Here is a 17,671-nt window from a genome sequence, read left to right on the forward strand (position 1 = left end):
TGCCCCAAGGTTCTGGAAGCACCTCATTGTTGTATCTAGGATATACAGAGTTTTCTGAGGCTACAGACAGGATTAAGGATGAGAAACCCTTTTAGAGAAAGGAAGAATCAGATGATGGGGCAAGTGATATTAGCACAGGACATTTGAGTAGAGAAAAAAAGGACAAAAGGTAAAAACTGGGCTTATAATGGAGAGTTTTAGAAACTTTTTTGAAGATTTAGAGAATTTTATCATGTTAGCTAGTCAGTGCCATAGACTGAGGGACCTCTGCATGAATAGTCTGATCAAGGCATTATATACCAACAGAGATGGTGAAAGAGATGCAGCTATGTCCTAAAATAACTTACAGTACTCTTGAGAGCCTAAAGGAAGTGAATAAACTTACTCGCTGAAGGCAGGATCTGGATGTTGGGAAAGTATGGAGTTCTTTACCAGTCTGTGTCACCCTCCTCTTGAAGATATAAACAATTAGTTGAATCTTAAGAGACTCTCTTGACGTCCAGGATGTGGTTATTAGAATATGCCCAGTCAGAAGAATCTAATCTTTGTGAGGCATCATATTCCCCACCAAGAGATGGAGTAGGGGAGAAAATAACTTAGCTTGTGACTTCCTGATCTGTCAGAAAAAGTTATGTAGTTCTAAGATATGTTCTGCAATAGATGTAGAGTTCAGGGGTAGATAAACATACAATAATTCTCAGATATTGCTCTTGCTAAATTTTGAAGTATTAACTTCAAAATGTGAACAATGCTTCAGTAAATCTTCTATTGATTTGGAGGTAAGTTTTTCTTTAGGTATGGAGTTTGAATAGAAATCAGGAATAGGAATGTATCTACATATGTAAAATATTGATAAAAAATAATAACAAAAGGAAAGATAGCTGACAGCAGAAAAGGGTGCTAGTTGAAGAGCCTGGATACCCTGGATTTGTATCAGATCTTCCCCTAAGGCACAATGTAAATTTTTTCAATCCCTTTACTTTTCTGAACCTTAACTTATTTATCTCTGAATCAAATGGAAGAATTGAACTAAATGAATTTTTCTTAATTTCTATTGAGCATCAAAATGCCTGAGGAGGGTTTAGTTTTAGTTTTTAAATACATGTAGCCAGACTGTATCCTAGAGAATTACCTCAACAGGTCTGAGGATTTTTAACAATCATCTCACTTGATTATGATAAATTGGTACATAGACCAATGTTTCCGGAGCTATGGACCAGATAATCTTGTAGGTTCTACTAGTTCTTAAACTTCATTGTTCTTCCATAAAAGAAAGTATACAAGATAGGAATGGCAAGTGAGGTTAAAGATATTCAACTAGGAGTATTGAGAGGTTAGATATAAATGTGGTGATAGAAAATCTATTTCTATCTGTATTGATTGATGATGATTCAGTCACAGGCATTCAGTGCTATGGGTTTGAATTCTGCCTCTAATATTTACAAGCTGTGGGTCCTTGTGCAAATTACTGAAACATCCTGAGCCTCAGTTTTCTTCTCTATACAATGGTAAGAATAATAATCTCTCCTTCCTCGTGTGTTTAAGGATTAAAGGAGACAATCCGTATGAAGTGCTTAGTAGAGTGCCTGACATATAAGATTTGTTAGTGAATGTTCATACTGGATGATGATGATGCCAATGACAAATACCCAAACATAGGGAAAAAATGCAGAACTCCATGTTCCCTATTTTAGAAGAAACAATAAGGAAATAAAGGGGCACGGGTCCTTCATGTGCTCTTCACTCAAAAATGAGATATTGTGAGGATTTTTTCAATTGAGATCATACTGGCTCGTAACATTGTGTAAATTTCAGGTGTACATTATTATATTTCAGTTTGTGTATAGACTGCATTGTGTTCAACACCAATAGTTGAGTTTTTATCCGTCACCTTCCATGTGTGCTTGTTTACCCATTTCACTCTTCCCCAACCTCTTCTGGTAACCACTAATCTGTTCTCCTTATCTATGTGTTTGTTTATGTTCCACATATAAGTGAAATCGTACAGTATTTGGCTTTCTCTGTCTGACTTAATTCACATAGCATAATACCCCTAAGGTCCATCCATGTGTTGCAAATGGCAAGATTTCATCCTTTTTATGGATGAGTAGTGTTCAGTTGTGTCTATATACCGCTCTTCTTGATCCATTCATCTGTTAAAGGGCACTTAGATTGTTTCCAAATCTTGGCTGTTGTGAATAATGCTGCAATGGACGTAGGGGTGCATGCGTCTTTTCAAATTAGTGTTTTCATGTTCTTTGGATAAATATCCAGCAGTGGAATAGCTGGATCATAAGGTAGTTCTATTCTTAATTTTTTGAGGAATCTCCATACTGTTTTCCATAGTGGCTGCACCAGTTTATGTTCCCACCAGCAATGTCTGAGTATTCCCTTTTCTGCACATGCTCTCCAACACTTGTTATTTCTTGTCTTTTTTTTTTTAAGCGTCTTTTTTTTTTTTTTGTGAGGAAGATCAGCCCTGAGCTAACATCCATGCTAATCCTCCTCTTTTTGCTGAGGAAGACCAGCTCTGAGCTAACATCTATTGCCAATCCTCCTCCTTTTTTTCTCCCCCAAAGTAGATAGTTACGTGTGATAGTTGCACATCCTTCTAGTTGCTGCATGTGGGACGCGGACTCAGCATGGCCGGAGAAGCAGTGCGTTGGTGTGCGCCCGGGATCTGAACCCGGGCCGCCAGTAGCGGAGCGCGTACACTTAACCGCTAAGCCCTGGGACTGGTCCTTGTCTTTTTAATAATAGCTATTCTGATGGGCATGAGGTCATATCTCCTTGTAGGTTTTATTTTAATTTCCCCAATAATTAGTGATATTGAATATCTTTTCATGTGCCTGTTGGCCATCTGTATATCTTCTTTGGAAAAATGTCTATTCAGATCCTGTGCCCATTTTTTAATTTGGTTGTTTGTTTCTTGTTGTTGTTGAGTTGTGTGAGTTCTTTATATATTTTGGATATGAACCCCTTATCAGGTATGTGATTTGCAACTATCTGCTTGCAGTTGTTAGATTAACTTTGAAATCTGGCATTCTAACTGAACTTTTTAGCTTCCAGTTGCTACAGAGTCATGGAAAACCAATCCAGCATCTCTGAATTTTTTCTTTGAGGAATATCTGAGTCACCAGAGCAACAGCAGTTATTCTTTGGAATTTTCCTGTGTATGTATCTTGTCACCTTGACTGGGAATGTGCTTGTAATCCTGGCCATTGGCTCTGACCCACACCACCACACACCCATGTGTTTCTTTTTGGCCAACGTGTCTTCTCTTGACATGGATTTAAATTTTTCCGCAGTTACCAAGATACAAACCCAGCTTCGTGACATCTCCTATGCTGGTTGCCTCACACAAATGTATTTCGTTCTGATGCTTGGTCATCTGGACAGCTTATTCCTATATATAATGGCTTATGACCAATATGTGGCCATTTGCCACCCTCTCCACTACTCCACAGTCATGAGACCCTGAGTCTGTTCCCTGCTGCTGGCGCTGTGCTAAGTCCTCACCCACATTGTTGCTGTGACTCATGACTTCCTCATGGCTCAGTGGTCATCTGTGTTATTGGGGAAATAGCTCACATTTCTGTGACATAACTCCTGTTCTGAAGCTGTCATGTTCTGACACCCACATCAGTTGATGCTTTTTGCATTAGGAAGCATGGTACTCATTGTCCCTTTTATAGGCGGTGTCATCTCCTGCATCCATGTTGTATCAGCCATCCTGAGGGTCTGAACCCCTGGTCGGGGATCCAAGGCCTTTCCCCCTGCAGTTCACATCTCTGTGTTGTCTGTGTGTTCTATGGGACCCTTTTCAGTGCCTACCTGCGTCCTCCTTCTGTTGCCTCTGAAGAGAAGAACATTGCAGAAAGTTTCCATGTACACTGTGGTGACCCCCACATTGAAGCCCTTTATCTACAGCCTAAGGATCATGGACATGAAGGGGACCTTTAAGAGGCTCCTCAGTCACAGGAACATTTTTTTCCTCTTGAAAAATTGCTATATCATTAGCAATATCATTGCTATAGTTATAGCAATGCCTAATGAAAAGACATAGTCTTGGAGTCAGACAGACTTGGCTTCAGTTTTGGGTCTGTCACATACTAGCCAAAAGATTGTAGTGCTGTTACCTAATGTCTCTGAGCCTTGGCCTTCTCATCTATAAAACTGAGATAGTAATCTGTATCTAATAAGATAGCTTGGAGGATTAACTGATATAAACTATGGAATGCGTCTAGTATAGTGGCTAATACAGTCATGCACCACATAACAATGTTTTGGTCAATGACGGATCACATATATGATGGTGGTCCGATAAGATTACTACCATATAGCCTAATTGTGTAGCAGGCTATACCATCTAGGTTTGTGTAAGTATACTTTATGATGTTCACACAAAGACGAAATCGCCCTCTGTTGCATTTCTCAGAATGTATCCCCATCGTTAAGCAATGCATGGCTGTAATCGTAGGTTTCCAATAAGTGACAGCTACTATTATTATTATTGTTATCACTTTTCATTGTGCCCTCCCCACTCACAATGTCAAAAAATCTTTTCTCTGAGATTCATTCTTTCAGAAAATATTTACCAGACACCTATGGTGTGCTGGCACCTGCTATAAGTGCCAGAGATATAGCACTGAACAAGACAAAGTCCCTGTTTTCATGACACTTTCATTCTAGATTATTAATTTGCCAGTCATAAAAAAATGGAGACCATCTGAGTTTTTTATAGCACTAAATGGAGGTTAAGACAAAAGAAACAATGGATGGAGGTTACATTCCAGGAGGTGCAAAATAGGACAAGAGCTCCCCATCAGAAGATTGAAATTCAATGTTTAAATTTCCAGACTAGTTTCCCCATTTCCCATGGTTTGCCAAGATTTCACCAGGAAGGATGTAAGAGCTCCTTGTGCTGACTCTTTCCCATGCTGGTCACAAATGTTCAATGGCAGCATCTTTTTTGTGACTAGATGATGTGAACACTGCAACTCTCTTTCCTTATTTGCCTTCAGATCTTATTTGCCTTGCAGAGATAGAAAAATTATGCTTAAAGGCATATGTGTTTTCTTCTGCCTACAAGAATCTTAGAAATATAAAAAAATATTATTTTTAAAATAAGGGCCATAATATTCTGATCCCTTACATCTCTCTGGTATGACCAAGTGTCCTCTGGCTGCCTAAATCTCCCTTCCCATTGCAGTTTGTTTCTTAGACTCAACATATCTTAAAATGTTTCACGATTCTTATATGTTTTCAACAAATAATTATTGAGCATCTTTCATGGAATCAAACTTTCCCAGGCTTCAGCATTTGATGAGTACAAATGGGAATCATTTTGAGCGCCATGGCTCATCTTAGTACTTGAGAATTCCATTTGTTTGATGACCTGGAAAGGCACTTCTGATCTTCTGTCTAGATCTCCTTTGCAGATAGTCTTTCTAGGAGTCCTTTAATGGAGTGAGGATAGTGTTCTCAAATAACCTGAGTAGGAGCTGTTTGCAAACCTGGAGTCCTCTGCTCTCATTTCCTTAGTCTGCAACTCTCTTTCCTTCTCCTGACATCTACTGTCCTACAGACTATGGGCCACTGACAGTCTCCTCTGAGCCACTGACCTCTAGCTTACTTCTGTCCTTTGAACTGGCAAGAAAATATCCTCTACTTCTCATGATCAGCTCTTTTAGGAGAGGGTCTCTTGGCAGGGTTCTAAGGCCCCTGATGGTGCAGTTGGTGGACATGAGGGAGGCTGAGATGTGAGTTTATTGGATACAGTCTCACATCATCTCTGCAATCCTTGTCTCTTCTGATATCTTGAACCTGCTGCTCAAACTGGCCCAATAAGCTTCACCTTCTGGTTTCTCTAGATGGTGCTTTCTCTAGATGGCCTTCCAGTTTCTTTCTAGATTCTGACCCTCAGAGAATCTTAATCCATCAGCAGTGCAGTACATGTATGAATCCTGTGTGGGTCGAGATTTAAATTCTTTCTCATAGGCCAAGCAGACTAGGAGATGAGACTGGTTGTCCGTTTTGGTTTCCCCAATATTGTCCAGGGGCGGTTTGGAATTAGGTCAGCACAGAGCATGCAAAGATCCACTAAGGGACACTGTTGCCCATCACTGTTCAGTAGGTAACATTCTTAGAGCACACCCAGCCAAAATAGTTACCACTGTATTCAAAGTTTCAAATTTATTCCTCCCATAATAGGTCCTATTACACCCACCCCAAATCCCTAAGTTCAAACTTCTATTCCTTGAAGGTCACACATTTCAGATAAGGTTCATATGATGTTGACATTAAAATAATTCACAGTGAAGTACAAATTATTTATAAATCTTCACTTCAGTAGTGTAATGTCAGTAGCATGTAGTTTTAATTGGAACCAGTGCAGGGGGATGATGAAGAGCTTCCTGGTGTCCCTTGTCTATTTAGGGTATTTGCCTACCTCTTGCTTGGAACCCTTTTTTAAAAACCAGGTAGTCAGAAACTTGTTTTCTCACTTCCTTAAAACAGATAAACCAAATCAAAATTATTAATAGTGCCTAGTCTTCCACGCAGTTTTTTTTTTAATTTTTAATTAATTTTTTTTATTGCAGTAACATTGGTGTGTAACATTGTATAAATTTCAGCCATACAGTTCTAAAGATCAGTTCACAGAGCCAGACATCAAGAACAATCCTTCATTTTCCCGTCTACTTCCCATCATTTACCAAGACCTGTCTACTTCCCATTAATTACCAAGACCTCTCTACTTCCCATCCATTACCAAGACCTGTCCAGTCCACCTTCAAAGCTATTCTCTTCTCTATCCCTGTGCCCTTGTCTACATTCAGGCACACATCATCTGTTACTTGATTGTACAATGACCTTCTAATTGAGCTCCTGTTTCTAGGCTCTCCAATCCATTGTGCATATGTGGTCACTTGAGTAACCTTTCTAAAACACAAACATAAACTTCCCCAGGTTTAATCCATACTCCACCCCACCCCCAGCCAATGGCACCCTATCACTTGCAAAGCAATGTCTAAACTCCATAACTGGGCAACCTAATCCCTTCACAATATAGTCCTTGTCTGTCTGTCTAGACTTATCTCTTGATGATCCCTCAACTCAAACAGACATATGCTTTAGCAGTACCATTTTTTTTTACATTTCCCTGCACTTACCATGCTATTTCAATACCCTGGTTAACTCTGTTATCTCTGCCTAGAACTGCCTAGACTACTGTTACTCCCTTTATGTGTTATAATCCTGAACATCCATCAACACTCATCTGCAGACCTACTTCCCCTTATAAACAGGAAGTAAAACTTATGCTTGTATTCAGGCAACATTAAAAGCATCCTCCCTTGTGCTAATGCTGTTTATTATACTTATGTCATTGTCTCTAAGTCTCAGTTCACTCCACTGAAAAACACATATAAGAAGAGTATATGCTTTATAGGATTGTTGTGAGGATTAAAAGAGATAATACAGATAAAGCTTTTGATAGAGTGCCTGGCACACAGTAATCATGCATAATAAACACAATCAGCAATATTATTATATTAAATCACTTTTTATACTCTTACATATTTTATAGTTTACTTGTAGCTGCACTACTAGAGTGTTCACTTCTTTAGCATGGAGGTCATGTCTTTATCCAGCTCTGTATGACCAGGGCTAGGGACTGCATCGCATAGAGTAATAACTTGCTAAATGGCTATTGAATGACAGATTCCATAAGATAAGGAAAGCCTCACTATTTTTTCTGGTATTAGCTCTTACTTTTTATCCTTAATGACAAATAAATTAAATTTTATGTATGCTTAAGTTCCTTCTTGATTTAATTTATGGCTTCTTCCTTAAAATCCTTCTTGGATTTAAAGATAATAACCAATCCAACACTCATGATTTTTTTTTCCTTCAAAAGCTAAGTGATTCTAATTCTTTAGTATATCCTTTCATCCACTTTCCATCTGTGACAAAGTACTATTTTTTTTTACTCTTACATCTACATATGTCAGAATTGAAATTTTATATACATATATATAAGCTAAAATTTAAGAGCTGGAGCTCTTTGGGACGTTATGATTCCTCTCCTCTGAGAAAGGTCTGTCAATTGTTACACTTTGAAAGCATTAACGTTATTAACTTTAACCTTTGAGAAGGATATAAAATGGTCAGTTGAAGTGTCAGAAATGGCTAACTTCCAGAACTATTTATAAAATTGTGATCACATCCCACATTCACAATTTTAAAAAGTATAGCAAACTTTGTTCTAAACTCAATAAGATCCATTACTGGGGAAGGTCATGAAATAGCCCTGGCATGGCTGAGGGGAAATGTCCCAAATAAAGCTCATACTTCCAAAGCAATTTCCAGAAGTTCCAGATGCATCTCCAAATCAATATGGCACATACCAGTGTGCTTTGGGCTGTCCACAACCAAGGAAAGCCAATCTAGCAGGACAAGGGGTGATAAAACACTTCCCAACAGGCAAAGGTATTTGACATTTCTTGAGAAAAATCCATTCAGAGAAGTGTCACCAGCCCTTGGCTAGTAATATGAATGATAGCATTGATCTGTTTGGAGGATGAGTCTGACAGAGTTAGGCAGATGTTCGGGAGACCAACCATCGGAACTGAAGTGCAAACAGGGAAACTGAGCCAAGTACTCAATCCTACAGATGACACCGCCACAGCAGGGGTCAAAGTGCACAGAAGTTCATGGGTGTGTTTGGGTCAACCAAGGTGTACTTTATTTAGAGCAACAAGAAAGGCTCCAGTCCTCTTCAGGTTTTGGCTCTGGAACTGGTTGAGACTGAGTCTGCAGACAAAATGACTCCATGCCTGAAGCTTAATTGTGCAGAGTGAGGGTAGGCGGCACTGCTTGTCCTTACACAAAGAAAAGCTGGGATGATAAATGGCAGCTTCATCAGCTCCAGGTCAAGGGTCACTCTTTGAGTGAATATTAAATAAGCAGAGAGTAAGATATGCTTCTGATCTGTCTTTCCTCATTTACCCACCCACCAACCCTCTCATCCCTTGCTCCTTAGTCATTCGGTTCTAGCTCAAGCGAGAGAAGATATGTTGCTGTATCCTAGGACCCCCTGATTGCCTTTAAATTGGGAATATAATCTACATGCCATGCTCCCACCATCACCATAATTCAGAGCATCTGTGTAACTTCTGCTCCAAAATTCATCTCTGATGCCTAGGTAAGGAAAGCTAATAATCATTATTCTTGCTTAGTTGTAATGCTAAGCCAAATCTGGTAGTTCATATCAAAAATATATTAGATATTTTATAACGTTTCCATTTACACAAAAGAAGAAATTGAGGTTCAGAGGAGTTAAATATATTGCCTGGGTCCACACACTCTGGCAGATACAGCTTGCAATTGAGATCTGTCTTTCCCAAATACTTTTCTCTTGCAGCTATGTGGTGCTGAGTCTCAGAAACATTTGTGATCCTGTTTATGCCTAACTAAGTACAGCCTGAATGAAGAGACATATGTGGTCCTTCATTGGATTCCGAAGAAGATAGATTACTTAGTCTCACAATACAAACCTGGGATCACTAAGCAGAGTAGAAATGATTTTCAGGGAGACAGATGATGAAGAAATTAAATAAGAAAGGCACCAAATTCAGTGAGGACAACAAAAGACTCTGGACTATGGATGCTGTCTTTATCTTGCTCATTTCTTACCTGGACTGAGCCTGTGTCTTGACTGAAACTAACACATGCAGTCAGAAAGCTTCATAGACAACTGATCTGAGAGTGAACTGCTGAGTGAAGGTCACTGTAGTCTATAAGAGTGATCAGTGTTCCAAAAATCTAGAAGAATCCTCAAGTCCTTAAGTCGAGTGGCTGATGTCATAAGAGTGGATAGTTTCCTGGAGCTGTAAAGGGTACTCTGCATTTTCTTCTACTACTGATCCATTCTCATCACTACTAATAGCCAAAGACTGAGAAAAGAACTGAATTGGGAAGTGAGGAAAGGAAAAGAGGTGCTTTACAAATTCCCAATTCTGCGACCTTTCTATGCCAAGGGAGCCCTGTTAGCCAATATCTTCCAACAGTTCATAAGAATTAATAAATTCCCCAAATCACTCCATTTCTCTCTTCCCTCCAGCCCCTGGAAACCACCATTCTATTCACTTCTTCTATTAATTTGACCATTTTAGATTCCACATACACGTGAGATCATGCAGTGTTTGTCTTTCTGAGTCTGACTTATTTCATCTAGCTTAATGTATAAAGTTTTAGTTATCCAAGATGAGTAAGTTTTTGAGATTTAAAGTACAGCAAAATGACTATAGTTAACAACACTGTATTGTATGCTTGATATTTGCTAAGAGGGTGAATCTTAAATTAAGTCTTCTTACCACACACACAAAAATAAAATAAAATGGTAACTGTGTGGTGGTGATGGATATTTTAATTAGCTTGATTGTGGTTATCATTTTGCAATGTGTACATCAAAACATCAAGTTACACTTTAAATATATACAGTGTTTATATGTCAATTATACATCAGTAAAGCTGTTAAAAGAAAGAACTAATAAAGTCCCAGGAAATCTCGGGAAAGATATAAGTTCTAATTAGCTATGTAATTTCTCAATCTAATAGACAAGAGCAATAATCAATAATATCAACTAATAATTCACAATCAATACTAAAAAAATGCTGGGAAAAGAGAATAACTAACAGAATGCAATTCAAGTCATCAAATATTTACTGAGCACTTATTCCATGCTGGGCTCAAGATTAGGGTCTAGCATCTGGGGATATGTAAATACATTTGGCTATTATAAAGATGAGCAAATGTCATTGAGACAAAACTGTTGCTCTTAGGAAGAGTTTCTTCAGGGCCCCCTTCATGTGTCTGTTCCTCAGGCTATGAATGAAAGGGTTCAGTAATGGAGTGACCACTGTGTATGTCACACTGGCAATTATGTCCTTGTCACTGGAGGTGCTGGATGAAGGGAAAAAATACAGCCCAATAATTGTTCTATAATACAGAAATACCACAGAGAGGTGGGAGCCACATGGGGACAAGGCTTTGCACACCTCCTTGGTAGACGGAACCTTCAGGATTGTGGCACCAGTGTGGCCATAGGAGATCAAGATGCATATTAGTGGGAGAGTGATGACTGCCGCTCCTGCTGTGAAAATGACCAGCTCATTGAGGGAGGTGTCTGAGCAAGAGAGCTTGAGCAGCGCACAAAGGTCACAGAAGAAATGGGGGGTAGTGTTGTCATCACAAAAGTACAGCTTGGACAGGAGGAGGGTGTGAGACAGGGCATTGGCACAGGAAAGGATCCAGGATACAGCTACTAATAAGATACACAGCCCCTCTCTCATGATGGTGGTGTAGTGGAAGGGTTGAAAGATGGCCACACACTGATCATATGCCATTGAGGTGAGAAGGAAATTGTCCAGGACAGTAAAAAATATGAAAAAATAAGTCTGTATTATGCACTCCACATAGGGGATGGATCAATCCTGAGTTTGCATGCTCATTAACATCTTTGGGACAGTGACAGATGAAAAGGAGATGTCAATGAGGGCCAAGAGGCTGAGGAAGAAGTACGTGGGGGTGTGGAGAGTCCAGCCCGATGAGCAGGATGATGAGCAGGTTCCCCAGCACCGTTGTCAGGTACATGCCCAGGAACAAGGCAAAGAACACACCCTTCTGCTCTGGCAGGATGGGAAGTCCCAGAAGGAAGAGCTTCAGACATTCTGCTCTGGTTCTCTCTCCTCATGCTCATCTTCTCTCTGCTGTGGATGAAAGGACAGTTAAGGAATCAGAAACCAACAAATTTTGATTTATAGCAGGCAGATAATAATGAGATCCTTTCTACTGGTAAATATGCCAATGTCTGCATTTCTCTGTCCCTACAAATATCCTTTAAAGTGCATGGGATTATCATGTAAAATGAGAGTTCACCAATAGAGAAGAGACTTTGATATAGAAGAGAAATTGGCTCAGTTGGCATTTTTCCACCATCTAAGGGAGAGGCAGACTCTACGCTATAATTTGCAGCTATGTCTAGTCAATAAGAGAGAGAGCTTCCCAGTGTTTTAACAGAGGTATGTTAGCTAAAATCCCCCTAATTGCTACTCTATTTCTGTAATTTTTAAAATCATCATCTAGCTAGGCTCATCTTCCAAGTTATAACATATTGAAATTTTGAAATCTGACTTCAAAATCCATTAATAAGTAAAATATAGAAAGTTTCAACAACATATACTCAAAGGAAAGTGGATCAAAAAGTAATAGCCAAAGTTTACATTATGCATTCAGAGCAAAGAAATACATCTGTTTATTGAACTCAGGGTTTCTCAGAGCTCAATCTTGCAATATCACTGCTATAAAAAGTAAAAATATTACTGACAGTTATATATTTATTACTAGTAATTATGTTAATCAGACTCTTTTAGTTCATTCTCCAATCTCCTGATTCAACAAGCTCTCATGACACCATGAAAATCCACAATCCATAATAGAATGAGAGGCCAAAGAGAGGGGCCATTGATATACCCTCTCCCACTTTTTTAGCTTCCTCATTTGGGCTCCTGCATCTTGAACCACAGTACCTGCTAACCAGCCCCATAGAAATTCAAGATACAGCCAGGTGCCCCTGGTCATCAAGATTTTATATCTTACAAAATCTATTTGTTTCCTCACCCAACAGCCACTAACTATCCATTAAAATATTCTGAAGCCTAAGTTACCAAATCTTGCAAGGTAAGTAGGAAAAGAAGTTTATGATCTCACTTTGTCATAATTTAAAAGTTCCCTTTCATGCCAGATTTAATGTCAAATGCCTACATATGCCTAAGCATAGTAGGTAAATGCAGGATGCTAAGATTTCATTATAGTAGCTCTTATCGGTAGAAAAATTCAGAAGATCTTTATACAGGTTAAAGGTAGGCTTAAAATCCTTTGCTTCTCTATGGTGATGAATTGAGCATACTACTATTCCATATGGATATAACCATCCTTCTTTTTAAACTTACTGAAAACCAGCCAACACAACAGAGTTCTGGATGAGCCAGTAAAGAAGAAGTTCATGAATGCCCCCAGGTTCTCAGTCTGTGTTTGCTCACTCAAACATTTTGGGGCTCGTGGCTGTGAACTTAAGGATAGAGCCTCACGTCTGAGGGCAGTGTGGTGAATTGGAACAAGCACTGCAATTAGGTATAGACTCAAATTCCGGCAATACCACTTTGCATTTGTGAGTTCTGGGCAAGTGACCGAGTTTGTCTGGGCCTCAGTTTTCTTATATCGAAACTGGAGAAAAGACTATGACCCTCTGTCAGGAGAAAATTGTGAATATTAATAAGATAACATTAGTGAAACACTATTTCAGATAGTTGGCACAAATTAACATTAGTTTCCTGTGCTTCATTTCATAAGCCCACTTTATTTTTCCCTCCTGACCACCCACTCTTTTCAACAGGCAGATATTGAGCTTCAGGTACCACAAAGCCACGTCATTGTGGGATTATGACTTGATGCAGGTAAAGGCCATAGACAGCAATGATGAAGTTGGGAGTACAGGCAGAGTCCCACCACATCTTCCCTGGTAGAGAATGCCAACTCCAATATCTCACTGTTCTCGATTTCTCCCTCTCCTTCTCCATTCTCTCTGGTTTCCCTCATGCTTTATAAATAGGATTACTTTTTCTGGAACTTGTAAACTTATCTAGTCAATGGGACTTAGGATTTGAATAAACTCCACTGGATCCAATTTGACCATACCTCGTTCTTCTGCAGAAGCCTGATGTAAAGACCGTATGCAGGCTCTCGCCACACCACATCTAGCCTTCTGGTCAAAAATACCTCAACTGCTGCTTACTGATAACTGACATTTCCTTGACAGTGAGGCTGTGTGCTGGAGAAGGCAAAACAAGGGCTTTGGAGTCGGACGGAATAAACTCAAATCACCTCTCCACCGTTTGTCAGATCTACATCTTCGGGAAAAATATTGCACCTCTTGGAGCCCCAGGGTTTCCTCTCTAAAATTGGAATACTGCTACCTGAATCACAGTAAGAATTAAATAAGGTAATGTATGTAAAACACTTCACTCCTAGGAGGTGTCCTATATGTGGTTGCATTGCTTTCATTACATATAAAATGCAAAGATTTTTAGTGAAGAAACTCAGTGTCTTATCTTCAATGGAACCCAGACAAATGTAGTTGGGGTAGTAGATTCTTGGGCCAAGGTTTGATGCCTTCGATGAAGGCATGAGAATATATTATGGATTACAGGCAGGAAATAGCCAATCACATTCTAACAAGGAGCTGCAATATAGGTGCTATATAAAGGAAAATGGGAACCGAGCTCTCTAGGTAGAAGTCCGTCAAGCATACTTTCAGGTGAAAGTGGCAGTGCCATCGAAAGGGGAGGGAATCATCAGGGATCTGGGAGAGAAGGGTTGGTTCATACTTCATGCACTAAACAAGCACATATTCTGACACCTAGAAAGTAAATGATGAGACAGGGCCCCCAGGCTGGATTTGGGGATGTGCCCACTAATTTCTGTGGCCAACTGGCTCTATTCCTCATCTCCCAAAAGCTCTAGGTTAAAGTTATGTGAGTCATTGGCCAGTGGTGATTGCAATATCCCTGTATTTAGGAACTGGTAATAAGCAGTGACTTAAGCAAGAGCACAGAGGAGTGATTAGAGCCTGTGTACATGCATACACACACACACACATACACACACACACACACCTGCTTCTGACGAAGGACACCCAGTTCTGCTCTGAACTTTCTGCTCAGGTCAGCTAGCTCCTGAGAGCATGGACTGGTTTTTCAGCTTCTTTGTAGGAGACCCAGAGACCAGATTCAGCCTAAACCTTCTGTGGCCCTAAACCTCTCACTGACATTAGAGAGAAAAGTCATGCCTGGAGGTTACTATTCTCAATCCATCAGCTTCAGAAATGAATATGTGAACTCCACTCTGCCCACCAGAGAGAGGATCCAAGGGGTCAGGGCACCAAACTCTTGGTGAGAGACATGCATTAAACATGTAATAATTGCTCAGTTTTCTTCTTACTCCCTCCAGGACAGATGTCCTAGGGTAGTGGTCTCTAAACTTTGATGTTCAGCAGAATCACCTGGGGAGATTGTTAAAGATGCAAATCCCCACTCTACCTCCAAAGATGCTCATTCATGAGATCTGGGGCAAGGTAATTTTGAGGCAGATGGTTCTAAGGGAAGACTTTGATTGTCCTTAGGCAGAACATGGAAGTGGATGCCCTGTTAGTCTTACCCAAAAGATGATGTCGAAAGACCTCCTTACTGTCCCTTTCCTACCAAATTTAAGTTTCCCCTAGGTAGGCCATAGCTTGGGATGAGAAGTGGGATATTTCTCCCAAGTGGAAATTGCTTTTTGGCTTCCTGCTTATAAAACTTATTCTTCTTCATGATGGAAATCCAAATAATATAGACATAAACACAGAGGAGAAAGTCAAATTACTTCACCCTTCAATTATTCACTTTTTATCCTTCTAAAATCATTTTTATTCACAAAATTTCATGTTTACATAAATTGGATATATTTTATACAGTATTTCATAGCTTTCTTTTCTATAATAATTTATTGTAGTATTTTCATTTCTACTTCTATGCATATCAATACATAGAATACATGCAATGTCAATCAACTTACTTAAAATTTTTAATCAATCTCTTGTTGAATTAACACAAAAATTCACTGTGAAACTTTATTAAAGATTATACTATGCCTTGAAATCATCTCATTTGTCAGTTTTCTGATCAAGGCTACTTTAATATCTCCAAAAGCATCAATTTTAGTGGGTTCCATTGTCTTAGTTCCTTGGTGCCTGTGGCTTAGTCCTTTGAAAAGAGAAGAACCTAACTTTGAAAATGCCCATGAAAGTACATGAAGAATGGAAGTCCAGGTTGAACCCTGTGGAAAGAGAGACAACAATGTCAGATTATTTTCAGTCACCCATGGCCTAAGTCAAAGCTTGTGGAATGAAATTAAATGAATAATAAAAGGAAGTTGCTATTGCAATATTCTACACATATATCAAATACTGACTGCTTCAAAATGTTTTGATTTCCGGCTTTACACCCCAAACAAATGAGAATTTGGAGCATCATCACAGCCTTAAATGTCCCTCCGGCTGCTGGTTACACACTAATTGTGTTTATATGTAAAGGTGGGCAGACATATTGCATTTTGCATAGGGCAGATGCACAAATAAAAGAGGAGATGAAAATACTGGGGCAAAAATATTGATGCACATAATAACAATAATAAGAAATGGATTCAAGGGGCCGGCCCCATGGCGTAGCAGTTAAATGCGTGTGCTCCGCTGCTGGCGGCCCGGGTTCAGATCCCGGGCAAGCACCGATGCACCACATGTCAAGCCATACTGTGGCGGCGTTCCATACAAATGTGGAGGAAGATGGGCACAGATGTTAGCCCAGGGCCAGTCTTCCTCAGCAACAAGAGGAGGATTAGCATGGATGTTAGCTCAGGGCTGATCTTCCTCACACACAAAAAAGTAGAAATGGATTCAAGACAAATGCTATCTTACAGGCTATATCAAGAAACATGACAAGTTAAATGAGGCCCTTTAGAAACAAATGACATCCTATAACATAAAATTTTTCAACATCTTGTCAAGAACTCAAGTGTCCCTTTGTGGAGGTACAGCTACTCTGCAATCAACTAATGCTTTACAAAAAATGTACATTTTATTGTGTATCATGTGTGAAAAATTTTTCATTTAAAACTATAAAAATATATTTTTGAGTGACATTAGCAAAGTTACACATTGTACTGAAATAGCACAAGGCTTAATGGTAAGAAGAAGCCACTAATGGACATAGGATGTAATTTTTTCAAAGCTTTGGCTTCATTTTCATTGAACATATAATCTGATGTGATGATACAAAGCATGAAATGTATTATCTGTATATCCATATTATATATGGAAGAGAAAAGAAAATCTGATAGCTCAGGAAAGAACCTCTTATATTAGAGATTGAAAAAAATGGTTTACTGCAGCCATAATTAATCAACATGAACCACAGAATTCTCTCCTACTCAGATAATTTAAGCATTCTCTTGTTTAACTCTACCTACTTCCAGAATTCACATAAGGTGTTATAAATGTGCATCCCACAAATTCCATGATTTAATTCTTTACACCAGTGCTCTTCAAATTATAGTTCACATATTTGCAGCATCAGCATCAAGTGGGATCTGGCTAGAAATGCAAATTCCTGGGTCCCAGCCCAGAAGTACTGAATCAAAATTTGTCGTGGTAGATTCCAGAAATCCGTGTGTTAGAAAGCTCTCCAGAAATTCTTATGCTCATTAAAGTTTGAGAAGCTTTGCTTTCAGTCTTCATTTGGGAAGGCAGGATGTCCAAAAAGGATAGTCAGGGCTGAATCTGGAGTGGCATTTGTAGGAAAGCAATGGTAGTTTCAGCGAGTTTGCACTATAATTTGGTAATATTTACAGAAGAGGCTAGCATGAAGTATGCTTTCATTAACAATTGTGTATGGGGGATAAGCAATATCAACCATACAGTGTTTGCAATGGTGTATTCCCAAGGGAAATCTTGATCTCCAACAGGACCCCTCATCCTCAGAGTTGTTGTTGTTACACTTTATACCACGAGCAGAG

At 39.3% G+C, this 17,671-nt stretch overlaps 1 pseudogene; it reads right to left on the reverse strand.

Moving 5' to 3' along the window:
- Window positions 1–10,818: 10,818 nt before the first annotated feature.
- On the reverse strand, window positions 10,819–11,756 carry LOC131393714 (olfactory receptor 1J4-like; annotated as a pseudogene).
- Window positions 11,757–17,671: the final 5,915 nt, after the last annotated feature.

This window comes from Diceros bicornis, chromosome 28, assembly GCF_020826845.1.
Source record: "Diceros bicornis minor isolate mBicDic1 chromosome 28, mDicBic1.mat.cur, whole genome shotgun sequence".
NCBI classification, from domain to species: Eukaryota; Metazoa; Chordata; class Mammalia; order Perissodactyla; family Rhinocerotidae; genus Diceros; species Diceros bicornis.